The 13,892-nt window shown below is 55.9% G+C and overlaps 1 protein-coding gene across 1 annotated transcript in view; it reads left to right on the top strand.

Annotated features, from left to right (window-relative positions):
- The first annotated feature begins 1,852 nt into the window (after window positions 1-1,852).
- The window catches only part of AFAP1 (actin filament associated protein 1), an 82,325-nt gene continuing 70,285 nt past the window's right edge, over window positions 1,853-13,892 (top strand). Inside the window, exon 1 of the mRNA XM_059676429.1 lies at window positions 1,853-2,063. The gene's annotated coding sequence lies outside the window, so the exon portion shown is untranslated. The remainder of the gene's footprint in view (window positions 2,064-13,892) is intronic.

The following is a 13,892-nucleotide window of genomic DNA, read 5'->3' as shown; positions in this document are numbered from 1 at the left end:
GATGGTCTTAGGCGACCCCTGTGAAAGGGTCGTTCGACCCCCAAAGGGGTCGCGACCCACAGGTTGAGAACCGCTGTTCTAGCCAATCAGTGTGGCAGAGGCAATGGGCTGTCACTCCCATGCTCTGGTTACATTACTAAGAATTCATCCTACTCACTAGGCAGAGAGGTTCTACTTACATCCTTTGAAGGACTCACCTCCACACTATGAGGCTCTGTAGCCCCTGAGGACAGCCTCCCGCTCCGGGCACAGCCCCTCGGAAGTGAGATCTGGCACCAACCTGAGTGAGCTTGGAAGTGGACCTGACCCAGTCACGGCTCCAGGTGAGGACATGGCTGCTGAAACGCTCAGGGATGCCTGCTATGCCCTGAGCAGAGGACTCAGCTAAAATGTGCCGAGATGCGTTTTCCCCAATCACACTGCGGGCCTGGCTGAGAGGGTAGGAGCTGCTTATGTTCCTGCAGGAGTTTGTTGGCAAATCAGATCAGGAGCCAGGTTTTCAGGTGTGTGTGTATGTGTGCGCGTGCATGTGTGTGTGTGTGTGCGTGCGTGCAGGGAGATGGGGATGGGGTTTGCTCCAGTCACTGTCAAGACCTTACACGTCTATCCGTCCATCCATCCACCCACTTATCCAGTCAGCCAGCCACCCAGCCAGCCAGCATTCCGAGTGCCTGCAGGGTGCCTGGCCCTGTTCTGGCACAGTGATGACTCTAACCCGGAGGCAGACCCCTGTTGTCCTCGCGCGAGCTCACACTTCAGAGGCAGCTGCAGCTGCTGTGACAGGCACGGTGGGTGAGGCCCTGGGATGCAGAGGGGCCACGCTGGAGCCTGAGCCGCTGTGTGGATGGAGAGCATTGACTGAGCGGGGGAGGAATGTGGAGCAGCAGGTTAGGGGCACTGAATAAAGCTCTTTGTTTTGGCCCTGGCAGGTGTGAGATGCCTCCTGGGCATGCAGCCCTGGTGGGAGAGGTCCGGGCTGGGGATAAGGATCTGGCAGTGACCGCAGTGTGTTTAAAACCTGGAGGGAGATTTCCAGTAAGAGCATCCCTGGTGAATAGGAGCGCATCTGGCCGAGACTAGGGTCACCCCAACACGCAGAGGTTGGGCAGGGAAGGGGGGATCCTGGAGACTGGGGGAGCTGCTGATAACAGGGAAAAACCAGCGGGGGCCCACATGATGCCTAGAGAGCAAATACCGCGGAGATGAGGACAGAGGTTAAAGGTGATGGGTGGTGTCAGGACGTATGGGGTGCCAGGCGAGGAAAGGAGGACGTTTCGGTAGGAAGAGCAGAACCACAAAAGGTGGCCCGCAGGAGAGGGTGGCAGCTGGGCTCCTGGCTCCCTTTTCAGGCGTTGAAGTGACCCCGAGAGCTCCTGGACCTGCTCGAAGGCGCTCCTCCAAGGACGGAGCCTTCGCCTCCCTCTCCGGATGCACCTCCGACAAGCCCTACAATGTTGGCTGAATGAATAAAAGATGAACGAGCGAATGGGACTTGGTGACTCGGGGCAGCAGACGATCTCGCTCCTTGGGCCTCAGTTTCCCTTTATGTTCGGCAGACCAAGCCTTCAAGTTTGCGTTCTGGGTTTGGGATGAGCAATCTGCTGAGCGGGTTCCAAACGGACATTCACCTTGGCCTCCCCTCGCCCGATTGGGCCGCGGATGGGGCAGCTGCTAGGTCTGGCCTCCCCGCGGGACCAGTGCCGCCCCCGCAGCCCCGCCCCGCCCCACCCCACCTCCCTTTGTTTCTCTAGGCCACGCCCCTCCGCGGATCTCTCTCCCCATTGGTCGGGGGGCGGGCCCTGGACCCCGGGCGCCGCCGGGGGCGGGGCCGCGGGCCGCGGGCGGGGAGTGCGCCTGCGCGGTGCCAGCGTCCACCGCTCCCTCGCGCCGGCGGCGGCTCCGCGAGCCCGAACCCCGGCCCGAGACGGAGACGGACCGGCCGAGCGGCCCCGCCCTGGGATCCATTGTTGCGGCGGCCGCGGCTCTGCGGGCCGCTGGGTGCTGTTCCCCTCGGCCCGGGCGCCGGCGGTGAGGAGCGAGCGCAGCCCGGGCGGCGGCCTGAGGTGAGGCTGCGGGCGGCGGGCGGGGTCCCGGGAGAGTAGGGTTCACGGGCGGGCGAGGTTGCGCGGCCGGGTGCGGGGTCCCGGACCGAGCGGGGACTCGGGGCCGGACGGGGGTTCCATTCGGGCAGGGGTCCCGGGCGGCCGGGTTCCCGGGCCGGGAGGGCGGGGGTCGCGGGACCGGTCGTGGGTCCCAGGCGGCAGTGGTTCCGCGGGGGCGGGGGGGACGGGAGTCCCGGGCCGGGTGTGGCCGGCCTGAGCGGGGCGCCGCGGGGTCGCCGGTCGAGGTGGCTGGCGCCGCCCTGAGCCACAGCGGGGTCGGCACGGGGCGGGGACGGGGACGGGGAGGACCGGCCGTCGCGGGCCGGGCGCCCTGGTATTGTCCGGGCCTCGGGGCGGCACCCAGGGGCCGCGCGCGGGGTCCGGTCACTGGAAAGTAGGGTGCTCGGACCGCCTCGGACCCGGTCCCCCAGGTGTGGCCGGCTCCCTGTTGTGTGTACCCGCAGGTAGCTCTGCGTGGCCCTCACGCGTGGCCCCGGTTCACGGCGTCTCGTTGAGGGCGACTGCGGGGACCCTCCATCGTGGGGGCCCTGGCCGCCCTAGGAGTCGGGGCTCCTTCTTGGCCCCCGACTCGGTCACGCTGTTTGTGTGTCCCCAAGGGTGGCTTTGCGTGGACCCGCGCGGGGGGTGCCCTCGCCATCCTTCGAGTCGGGGGGCTCTGTCCCGTCCCCTTCCCACGCGGCTTGTCAGAGCGTGAACCCGGGTCTGCCCCCCCTCCCCCACGCATGTGTGCATGTGTGCGTGCGCGTGTGTGCATGTGTGTATGCGTGCGTGTGGGGGGCCTCTGTGTTGACGGGTCCTTGTGAGGGTCCTGGTGCGCTCGGGGTGCGGCAGGGGTGCAGTTGGCCTGGTAGCGCCGCCCAGGCCCCTCTTCTATTTATTGTCTTATTTGCGGGATGAGCAGGAGCCAGAGCGCTGCCAGCGGCCTCCTTCCTGGGGACCCGCCCCTCTCCCCTCAGGGCCTGTTCCTGGGAGCGCGGGGCTGTCACCAGGCCCGCCCGTCTTCGGCTCCTCTCCTCGGGAGGCGGGCACAGGAGCCGGCTCCGATTGGAGGGAGCCCAGCCCCTCTGCCCCGCGCTTCTGGATTTCTTCCGTTAGGATTGGGGAGAAAAAAAATCTGGAAAAGCAGATTTAACTTTGCAGCTCTGAGCGCCGGGGAGTGCGGGAAACCCTCCAGCATTTGGCGGGCTGGCAGGGAGGCGAATCCACACCCAGGGAAGGAGGCCAAGGCAGTTACAGTTAGAGGTCAGGTTTCCGAAGGGGAAGGGATCGCGAGGGCGAGGTTGTGGATGGGGAGCTGGGCTTTCAGCCTGCTGCCGGCCTGGCCTGCCCTGCAGGCTGGGTATCTCTCTCAGCTGCTTCCATCAGGTGGAATCGCTCCCGTACCCTTCCCGTAAACTCCTGGACACCGGGCGAGGGCCCAGCCATGATTCCCTTCCCCGAGGGAGGCAGAGGCAAAGACAGGCTTTCCCTCTCGGAGTGCTGCGGCCCAGGACGGAAGTCAGCGCCAAGTTCTCACACAGCCAAACTGAAACTCTCTGTGAACGAGATGAATGCGGAGGCAATGTCACAGCCTCAGCTGTAGCCGTCAAGTCCAAACTCGGCTCGCAGGCCCTTCCTTTTTGCCATCTGTGCCCTTAACTCCTCCCATCCCTCCGTCCCAGCTGCAGGCACTCCCGCTCCACTTACTCATTCTCCCCCCACCCCCCAATATATTTAATTGATTTTTAGAGAAGAAGGGAGAGGGAAAGAGAAACATCAATGATGAGAGAGAATCATTGATCAGCTGCTCCCCCCCACCCCCCTCCCAGGGATCGAGCCAGCAACCTGGGCACATGCCCCGACCCAGAATCGAACCGTGACCTCCTGGTTACTAGGTTGAAGCTCAACCATTGAGCCACGCCAGTCCAGTCTGCTTACTCCCTTTTGAGGTCTCCGTTCAGGTGGCACCTTCTCTCTGCAGCCTCCCCAGAAAGGCCCTCCGAGAGCCGTGGTCTCTAAGGACCGATGCTTAGGGGCAGCACTGCTTGGCAGGCGCTCTGACGGAGGTGGGCACGGCGTGCCAGGCAGGAGGCGGACCTGAATGAGAGGGCTTTTTCCTCTCCCAGGCACTCAGGTGGTGTGTGTGATTTAGAACCCGCCATTCCTGAACTCTCCGCAGAGGCCTGAAGATCAGTGTCTGCTATGACTTCCTAGTGTTTGTGCACAGTGTGGAGTTCTTGATTAGAGTCTATTGGGCCTCATTCTGGCCCTGGAATGAGGTCGCTCTGCTCCTGCCTTTCAGCTTCCTCACCGCGGAGAGTCTTAAACGAGGTGAGAGCCTCTGAGCGCAGACCTTTACTTCTCCCACCCAAGGGCAGCGGGCGGAAGTTCTCTGAGGTGCAGTGCCCAAACCACGGAGATCTTTGCCAATGGATCTCCTAAAGGGGACTTCGTTTTCCCTCCACTTTCCAAAGGGGGTGCACTGTGTCTCAGAGTGAAGGACCGGGCTCTTTGGTGGAAGCTTAAGCAATTGTTTAAAACATTGTCTTGCATATTCTTCATAATTAATTGTACTTGCAACATCTGTACTATACCCCGTTGGTTTGATGGGTCCCTTAAGGAAGTAGTTGGGTGCGGAACTCCTGCCAGGAGCCTTTCGTCAATGTTTTGCGTGTTGTGTGAGGTCTGCCAACTGTGGCTTCTGTATGTCCTGGTCTCTAACGAGATTTTAATTTGGGGAGTCTGAAATAAATGGAATTTGGGGAGTGCCTTGAGTAGGTGTACGCAGTTTTGTGTAATGGTTTAAAAACAGTTGAAAATGATTATGTGCAAAAAAATGCATCATATGTTAAGTGACTTAGAAAGCTCCAATTCTAAGGAATATTGCCGGGGTCCTGCCCCAGCGGGTCCAGGGGTTCCCCAAAGGTGTGGACGGAGTCGGCAAAGAAGGAATGACACGGAGACAGCGTTCAGTTGATCAGCAGCCTAGCCAGGATCTCTAGCCAGGATCTCCAGCCAAGTTCTGGTCTGGATCTCCAGAGAGGTTCTGCTGTTTATTGTCTTGTTACATCCGTATTTATACTAGTAATTAATCCTTTAAAATATTAATCTCCCAATTTATCTGTTTGGTAAGATGAGAATTTGGTGGGCTGTATTTTCTTTTTTAAAAAAAATATATTTTTATTGATGTCAGAGAGGAAGGGAGAGGGAGAGAGAGATAGAAACATCAATGATGCAAGAGAATCATGGGTCGGCTGCCTCCTGCACGCCACACACTGGGGATCGATCCTGCAACCTGGGCAAGTGCCCTGACCTGGAGTCAAACCGTGACCTCCTGGTTCATAGATCCACGGTCAACCAACTGAGCCACATGGGCTGGACAGGGCTTGATTTTTGTTGTTGTTGTTAATCCTCACCCAAGGATATTTTTTTCATTGATTTTTAGAGAGAGTGGGAGGGAGGGGAGGAGGAGGGAGAGAGAGAGAGAGAGAGAGAGAGAGAGAGAGAGAAACCTCGATGTGAGAAAGACACATGGATTGGTTGTCTCCCACATGTTCCCTGACCAGGGTTGGAGATCACACCCACAACTGAGGTACATGCCCTTGACCGGGAATTGAACCCGTGACCCTTTGGTCCGAGGGCCAACGATTGCTGAGCAAAACTGGCCAGGGCAGGGCTGGAGTTTCTTAAAGCCGCATGCCCGTCTCTGCTGCTCTTACTTGGCTGATTACAGGGACTGAAAATAGATGAAAGCTGTTTGGTCAGGTAGTGATACCACTGAGTTACAATTTTCACTTAAATTAGTGGGATTTTTGTCTTCTCTTGTTTTTTTAAAAAAGTGCTTTGCTCCATGCGGTTTGTTTGTAGGGACTGTGTTTTGGGAGGGTCTTTAGAGACCACTGGCTTTTCCTTGTGGCTTCTTAGATGGTATTACGATACTGTCTCCACTGAAGCTTAGCTGGCGCTGAGTGTGTGACTGGGAGCAGGCCTGGGTTTCCTGTGGATTCAAAGACCAGGGTCTTTCACGGAAGGAGGGGCTATCTCTTCCCGGAGCCCAGACAGCTTAGTTCACCTGCTTTAAAGAACTTATTTTTCTTTTTTTTTTTTTTTTTTTTTTTTTTTTTAATTAAATCTTTATTGTTCAGATTATTATATTTGTTCCCTTTTTTCCCCCCCATAACTCCCCTCCTCCCAGTTCCCGCCCCACCCTCCGCCCTCACTCCCCACCCACTGTCCTCATCCATAGGTGCACGATTTTTGTCCAGTCTCTTCCCACATCTCCCACACCCCTTTCCCCCCCAAGAATAGTCAGTCCATTCCCTTTCTATGTCCCTGATTCTATTATAATCAACAGTTCATTCTGTTCATCAGATTATTTATTCACTTGATTCTTAGATTCACTTGTTGATAGATGCATATTTGTTGTTCATAATTTGTATCTTTACCTTTTTCTTCCTCTTCCTCTTCTTAAAGGATACCTTTCAGCATTTCATATAATCCTGGTTTGGTGGTGATGAACTCCTTTAGCTTTTCCTTATCTGTGAAGCTCTTTATCTGACCTTCAATTCTGAATGATAGCTTTGCTGGATAAAGTAATCTTGGTTGTAGGTTCTTGGTATTCATCACTTTGAATATTTCTTGCCACTCCCTTCTGGCCTGCAAAGTTTCTGTTGAGAAATCAGCTGACAGTCGTATGGGTATTCCCTTGTAGGTAACTGAGTTTCTTTCTCTTGCTGTTTTTAAGATTCTCTCTTTATCTTTTGCTCTTGGCATTTTAATGATGATGTGTCTTGGTGTGGTCCTCTTTGGATTCCTTTTGTTTGGGGTTCTCCGCGCTTCTTGGACCTGTAAGTCCATTTCTTTCACCAGGTGGGGGAAGTTTTCTGTCATTATTTCTTCAAATAGGTTTTCAATATCTTGGTCTCTCTCATCTTCTGGCACCCCTATAATTCTGATGTTGGTACGCTTGAAGCTGTCCCAGAGGCTCCTTACACTATCCTCGCATTTTTGGATTCTTTTTTCATTTTGCTTTTCCGGTTGGATGTTTTTTGCTTCCTCGCATTTCAAATCATTGACTTGATTCTTGCACTCCTCTGGTCTGCTGTCGGGCGTCTGTATAATATTCGTTATTTCAGTCCGTGTGTGCTTAATTTCTAGTTGGTTCCCCAATATAAGATCGAGGGTCTTATTAGTTTTCGTGTAGAGCTCATTAAGTTTATCGGCAGCTTCTAAACAGTTCTTGAGAGACCTTAAAAGTGTGGTTCTGAACTCTATTTCTTCCATTGACAATTTTGTCCTGTTTCTTTGTCTCTGCATTTTGTTATGCTTCCTTGGTGCACCCCCTAGTGGTCTTTGTTCGCAGTCTTATAGATAAATCTTGATTGTTGTAGCTAATTCCAGGGAGGGTTTGACCTCCAGGCCAAGTGGCTATGAGAATCAGCTGTGTCAGCAGTGAGAGAACTTCTGTCCTCTAGGGAGGTGCTAATCTAGCCTTTGCCTGAGGCTATCCGGCAAATGCCTCTGTGCAGGGCTTGGGCAGGGCGGGTCGCACAGGATCAACAGGGTGGGCCGGAGAGAGCAGTTATGGCGGCTCTCAGTCCTGTCCCCAGGGGCTCTGCCTCTCTGAGTCCCAGCACCCGCTGCAAAGCTCGGAGAAAAAGCTGCACTCGCTCTGACCGAAGCCAGACAGTCCCGCTTCTCCCGTTTGAGTCTGGGTCCCTAAGGACTCGCCTGTATCTGGAGCTCAGAGTCTGCGACTCCCTCCCGATTGAAAACGCCAACCACGCCCTCCGCTGCCAGCCCGCTCCGCGCACTCCGCACCTCAGAATTTGACTTCAGCACTGCGCCTCCTCTGAGTGTCCGTATGCGTTTCTCTTTCCTCCTAGTTGTAGGACTTCCACTCAGCCAGCGTTCCTGTGGTTCTGGGTGATGTCTGTTCCGTGTTTTAGTTTCACTTTTGAAGTAGTTGTTCAAAGCAGCAAACTCCGGCGTTAACCTATGCCGCCATCTTGGTTCTCCCCGAACTTATTTTTCTTAAATAAGAAGATTATGATAGCCTATCAAGCCCCCTTTCCCAGTAAGTTTTTTTTGGCTTGGAAATTAGAAGTTCAAAGATAGTTTTCTTAGACTGTAAGTCGAAGTCTTTGTTAACCCTCCTCACCTGTCCCACATCACCCGCCAGATGTTTTTTTCTTCTTTTCCATTTTGAAGTCCTGTCATGTCTGTGTCTGTTACTCAGGCCACCTCCACACCTTTTGGGCTGACAGGATGTCCGTACACAGCGGAGGGTGAAGATAACCGGCCTCAGTGCTTCTGGCCGGAGACTTGGCCGGGAAGCTTGGCCCTGGCGGGAGTTTGTTCAGTCCAGTCTTTCCCGGAGCTGCAGCCCCTGGCCTGTCACGTGGAATTAATTGTTAGTAAGGCCTGCCCCCTCCGGCTCCGGAGGTGGTTCTGGCGATAAGATGAAATCATGAATGTGGCGGAATTTCACAAGTTGTAAAATATTATGTTGCCAAGGATTTTAAAAAATGCTTCATTAAGAATGTAATGAATCTGGGTTTTTCTTTACAATCCCAAATGTTTAATGTGCAGGTGATCTTTAGTTTTGCGGTGTGTCAGGCAGCTTCTTTTAGGAGTGTTTTCTCTCTTTCATTGTTTGGTGTTTTAGTATTTGGAGGAAACATAAAAGTCAGCTTTCAGTTACCGTTAGTCTTTTGTAAGCATGACTATGGAATGTGCACAGCTTAGCCTGTAGTGGTCTCTTCAGTTACATACATTCCCTTGAACATTCCTTTAGTGAAGTGTGTTTTTTTTTTGTTTGTTTGTTTTTTGACATTCCAGGTCCTAAGTGACCTGTCTTGAGGTTGGCAAAGTCAGGAGGCAGCCTGAGGTCAAGGTCAAGAGGCAGCCTGAGGTCAAGGTCAGGAGGCAGCCTGAGGTCAAGGTCAGGAGGCAGCCTGTGGTCAAGGTCAGGAGGCAGCCTGAGGTCAAGGTCAGGAGGCAGCCTGAGGTCAAGGTCAGGAGGCAGCCTGAGGTCAAGGTCAAGAGGCAGCCTGAGGTCAAGGTCAGGAGGCAGCCTGAGGTCAAGGTCAAGAGGCAGCCTGAGGTCAAGGTCAGGAGGCAGCCTGAGGTCAAGGTCAGGAGGCAGTCCAAGGTCAAGGTCAGGAGGCAGTCCAAGGTCAAGGTCCAAGGTGTTCCTGCTGCCATTGGAAGTACCCAGAATGCAGCCCACATCCCTGTGAACCTGACTTCAGCACCAGGGTTTCCTGGGGCCACCTGCCCCTCCACTGTGGAAGCTGTTGGTGCAGTGTCTGCTTTTCTTGCTCTCCCTCTGGCCTCTGCTTTCCAGATGTGGCTGGGGTGGCGGTGGGGGACGTACAGAGGCTCACAGAGCACGCACCGGCCTACAGAGAACCTACATTCTATAGACAGATATGAAGTGCTGTCGTATAGTACAGCAGGACTTTATATGCAGACCCCGTGCTGTGCCCACGGACCGTGCTCCCTGCGGAGATAATAGGTGTGACCCGGAGGTGAGGCGCTGGGGCTCACAGTCTGGTGGGAGAAGCAGACCTGGGTGTGACGTTGGTGCAGTGTCCTGAGTGCCACAGCCCCGCAGGGTGTCAGGGCCGGGCTGGTGCAGCGCCCAGCGTCTCTGACAGGCTCACCCTGCCAGGGGGTCCCAGGCAGGACAGGTATCGGCAGGTGTGTGAGTTCCAGGAAGGGCAGTGAATTACCTGGAACCTAGAGTTGTAGGTGTTCCGGTGGCCATCCTGCCTTTGACACTGTGACATGCTCCGCGGGGCATTTTCATACACATCTCAAATCCCCACACGCTAGTGACTCGAAACCACACAGGCCGACGACCTCCCAGCGCCGCCGGTTAGGGGTCTGGGCAAAGCCAAGGTGTTGGCCGGGCGACCACCTGAGCAGGTGCAGGACCGAGACCTGTTTCCTCGCTGGCTGTCAGCTGGGGGCCGCTCTCAGCTCCTAGAGCCTCGCTGTGGTCCTTGCACATCACCCCTGGTCCCAGAACGCAGGGACCCCGGACCCCTGCTCCCGCCCTCTGACGCCCCCAACTGCCACATCTCTCCTCTACTGGGAGCAGGTGCTCTGCCCTGAAGGGCTCGTGCGAGGAGATGGGGCCGCCCAGGCCACCGGGATAGTGCCCTCTAGTCTGGCAGAGTCCTTTCCGCTGTGTCACGTGGCACAGCCAGGGCTCCAGGCATCAGGGCAGGGGCAGCTGGGGGCATTACCCACCTTCCCCAGTGACAGGCCCCTTCACGACAACGCCCGCGAGGTGGCTGCTGTTGCCCTCCGCCCGCCAGTGAATACACCGAGGCACCCGCAGCCCCTCGAGACCCCGCTCATCTGCCTCGCGCTGAGCTGATGGCGAGGCGCACAGAGCGACAGGCCTGTCGGAAGCAGAGCTCAGTTCTGCGTTTTTGGGCGTCTGAGTCGTCCGCTCCGATTCCCGGAGTTTGGCCAGGAAGTCGTTGGAGTCGTTATTGGAACCAACGCCCGTGTGGGGAATTGGGGCCTTGCCTTTTCAGGTTCGTGTGGAGGCCCCTTTCTTCCGGGGGTGAAGAGCGCATGACTTCCTGTCCGCTTCTAGAATGGAACAGCTGAGCCATCCCAGCAGGGTTCTCATTCCTGAGATTCGGGGAATCTGCTTCAAGGCCAAGGCAAAGCCCGATAAACAAAGTCTTCCCTTCAGCCACAGGGAGGGATGGGGTGCAGCCTTCTGGTCGGGGGACAGCTGGGGACGGGCACAGGTATTTAAGGCCAAGTGTGGCCTCGTGAGACCATGTCTACGTTTTAAGTTGTGTTTCATTAGCATTCTTTTCTTTATGGTGAATGAGAAGCTCTGATTTGAAACAAACTTTCTGTAAGAGACCAGAGTCTATAATCCCAAGGCTTTTCACCTGGCCCTCAGCAGTTTGCCAGCTGCTGGAAACCCTGTGCAGAAATTCTGTGCCTGTGTGCCCGTGTGCCTGTGTGTGTGTGCGTGTGTGTGCCCGTGTGCCTGTGTGTGTGCCCGTGTGTCTGTGTGTGTGCCTGTGTGCGCGTGTGTGTGTGCCCGTGTGCCCGTGTGTGCGTGTGTGTGCCTCTGTGCCTGTGTGTGCGCGTGTGTGTGCCCGTGTGCCTGTGTGTGTGCCTGTGTGCCTGTTTGTGCGTGTGTGCCTGTGTGTGCGCGCGTGCATGCGTGTGTGCCCATGTGCCTGTATGTGTGCGCGTGTGTGCGTGTGTGTGCCCGTGTGCGTGTGTGTGTGCGCGCGTGTGCGTGTGTGTGTGTTTCCCAGGGAGGGGGGGATATTTTGCGGTCCATACATTTTCAAAGTTTGGATTTCAAAAGGTTTAAGAACACACCACTTAATAGGATATTCTTATCTGTCAAGTATCAGATTTTGCTAAAAAATTAAATACCCATTTTAAACAAAGTTATACAAGTGCATCGTTCTAAGAGTCAGAAGTTCTGCAAAGCTTGGACCAAAAGAACAGCAGCCACCTCCTCCGCCCTCCTCCACCCTGCGCCCCAGGCCCCAGAGCCAGCCCCTTCAGGGTCCGCGCGGTCTCCCCGCGCGTGCTGCGGGAGAAGATGGTGTGGAGCCCTGGCTGTCCCCTCCTCTGCCCACACCCCATCTGCTCAGCATGCTGTGGTCACGGTTTTGGTGAAATATTATGATCTGGAACTCTTACTCACAGATGAGATTTTGGTCTAATTGGACGGCATTTCCTTCTTCTCATAGTTGGTCCTTTCTCCTGGAGCTGCTCATTGCCCTGCTTTGCGCTGCGTTGTCTTTGTATCTCTCACTTATTCACTAGCTGTCCCTGCCGCCAACTCCAAGAAGTTAAACCACCTCCCCATACATTCAGATCCACCAGGGAATCTGCCATTGTAGCTTTTTCTTAGGATCATTCCTCCCCATGCTCCCATTCCTCCTGGTCTCCTCAGAGCTGTGTGCTTCCCAGGGCTGCTCACACCCAGGCTTCCTCACACCCAGGCCTGCTCACACCCAGGCTTGCTCACACCCAGGCCTGCTCACACCCAGGCCTGCTCACACCCAGGCCTGCCCTCGGGAGCGCCCGGTCTCCCGAGCCCCCCTCAGCCTCTCCTGGGCAAGTGTGGACATAGCCACCTGCTCGTATCAACATGGACGCACTTCCTCAGAACAGTGCTATGGCGTGCCCCTCTGTGCCAACTCACTGCTTTGTAGAGCAGCCCTGTTGTGCCCGTGTGAGGGTGAGGGGACAGGCGTGGCTGGGGCCTTGTCCACATCACACATCACACGTCACAGCAGTGAGTGCCGCAGCCTGGCCCCAGAGCGCGGTGAGTGACTCGGCCTGTGGAGGACGCGGGGCTGCCTCGCGAACCTTGCCTCCTGAGTTAGCTTGCTTGCCCCTGGTCAGTGTGCACGGGAGCTTTCTTCACCACTTCACGCCTAACCCCGCCTCTCGGAGCCGCCCGCGCCGGCTGGGACCTCCAGTGGACCCATCTGGCTGCTGGGAAGGCGGAGTGGCCCTGAGTAATTTTGCTAGAAACAAAGGCCACGCTGTCTGGGCTTGACCCTCGGGGGAAGAGGCCTGGAGCAGCCTTAGGATGACTTTGGACACTTGGGTAGAAGAGCAGGAAGGGAGAGCTTTGCCCAGGACTGTGACCTGGACTGTGGACATGCAGCCCTGAGCAGCCAGCTGGTCTGGCGGGTCGTGGTCCGTGTCCTGGGGTGGCTATGAGGTCCCTCTCCCCCAGGCCAGCGGTGTAACTTCTGACTCAGCCCCTGTTCTCCCCCAACCCCAGTGTGCCCTGAAGAGCTTTTTTTTTTTTTTTTTGGCAAAAGTTCCCTCTGACTCTTAGTTTATCTTATCTTTTCTGCTTATAACAATGTTGCCAATGAAAGCTTTGTTTCCCATCTGGAAGAGGACTTGAAGAGTGAGCTAACACACTCTGAACGCTGTTACAGAGGCAAGTCCTGGCTTTGATTCTCAAGTGGCACCTGCAAGTGTGCTAAATGCAGACGTGTGTGTGTGGGGGGCGGGGGGGCGCCAGAACCACTGCCCAGTCACCGTCCGTAAGGGGAGCCAGAGGCCACCCGTCCCTAAGGTGGAAATGGAAACAAACCTGGTCTTTTGAAAACAGTGGGTCTGGGCACCATTTCACCTGAGTCAAAGGTGCTGAGGTTTGGGGTCACCAGCCTGTCACCCAGGTGTCCCGCGCTCTCCCCGGGCAGCTGGGGCCTGAGGAAGGCGTTCCCCCCTGTTGAGGACCCAGCACCTGTCAGCTACTTCACACAGAGTCCCTCCTAATGCAGTCTCAGAGGGAAGCCTCTTTTTATTAAGATGAAGGGAGAGGCTTAGAGCTGTTAGGAGTGGCTCCAGGTCCCATCACTGTAAGAGGAAATGAAGTACTGGGACCAGGGGTTTGACTTCAAAGCCCTTGATCTTCCTCAACACGTGGTAGCGTCCCGGATGGTGGGCGGGGGTGACTAAGAACCCAGGGAGCGGGTTCTGTGGGAAGAGGCCTGGGGGGACGGTGCTCCCTCCAGACCTGGAATCCGCCTCACTCGCTGCGACATCAGGGACTGACCAGCTGGAGGGAAGCACCGGTTCTAGACTGTTCTTTGTGGAAATAGATGGAGACCAACCACACGTGAAAGGCAACAGCTGTTTATTCAGAGTTTAGGGTTTGGCAGGGACCCCAAGGCAGGCAGAGGGGTGGGAGAGCTTCCTAGTGGAGAAAGAGGGGGCCCGGCGTCCTGATGGGGCTGGGCAGCTACGGAAGGGGGCATCACA

The sequence above is a fragment of the Myotis daubentonii genome, chromosome 1 (genome assembly GCF_963259705.1).
Source record: "Myotis daubentonii chromosome 1, mMyoDau2.1, whole genome shotgun sequence".
NCBI lineage: Eukaryota > Metazoa > Chordata > Mammalia > Chiroptera > Vespertilionidae > Myotis > Myotis daubentonii.
This window is presented reverse-complemented; position numbering and strand designations above follow the sequence as displayed.